The following is an 826-nucleotide window of genomic DNA, read 5'->3' on the forward strand; positions in this document are numbered from 1 at the left end:
GAACAGCGGGGAAGGGGCGAGGGCGGCGCTGGGAGCTCCTGAGGCGGGGTTCGGGAGGGAGCGGGGAGCCGGGGCTGCCGTGAGCCCTGGGGAGGCTGGGATGAGTTCCAGGGAACGGGATGTGAGAAGGGGGAAGGCGATCAGAGCTCAAAGGGGTTTGCAAGAGGGAAGGGAAATCCCCAAATAGGTTTGTTGCAGGGTGTTGTTTGTGCGTGGGAGGGATGTCCTGCAGGACACACCCCGGCTCATGGGGACACGGGGTCCGGGAGGATCCTGGTCGTGCCTTCACACCGTGCCCAGGCGTGTGTTTGGTGCCAAGAGCCGCCGTCAGCCCCGAAGTGGAGTCAGGGTAAACTTCCCACCTTTTTAACCAAGAAATAGTGGAGGAATGCGTGGAGCCAGTGGGTCAAGGGTTTTAATAAATGCCAGTGATCAACTTAAAGGTGATTTGTAGGAAATGTCCTCAAAGAATTGCCTTTGTGCCTTGGGGGCATGGAAGACCCAGGATGCTTGGCTGTGTGTGACCCTGGTGTTTCCTTGCTTTGCCCCAAGCCTGGCTCGGCCAGGGCCGTTCCTCCTGCACGTGTTGTGTGCATCCCGTTCGCCCCGTTTTTGCTTGCACCGGTTTCTCAAGCTTTGAGGTTAAACACGTGGAAAGTGGGAGTTAACTCGGGTACCTGCACTCTGCTTTCGGCTGGAAGGGATCAGGTGGAGGGAAGGGGCCTGTTCGAGGGGTCGATGGGCCCCTTCTCTCGGGATCCACCCACCCCCTGGCAATTTATCAATGGCCCCACGTGGGAAAGCGGCGGCCTGGCCCCGCCCCCTG

The 826-nt window shown here is 59.7% G+C and overlaps 1 protein-coding gene across 1 annotated transcript in view; it reads right to left on the bottom strand.

Moving 5' to 3' along the window:
- Nucleotides 1-826, bottom strand: part of SLC9A6 (solute carrier family 9 member A6) — a 24,344-nt gene that overhangs the window by 22,885 nt on the left and 633 nt on the right. The window lies entirely within an intron of this gene.

Source organism: Geospiza fortis, unplaced genomic scaffold, assembly GCF_000277835.1.
Source record: "Geospiza fortis unplaced genomic scaffold, GeoFor_1.0 scaffold874, whole genome shotgun sequence".
Taxonomy (NCBI): domain Eukaryota; kingdom Metazoa; phylum Chordata; class Aves; order Passeriformes; family Thraupidae; genus Geospiza; species Geospiza fortis.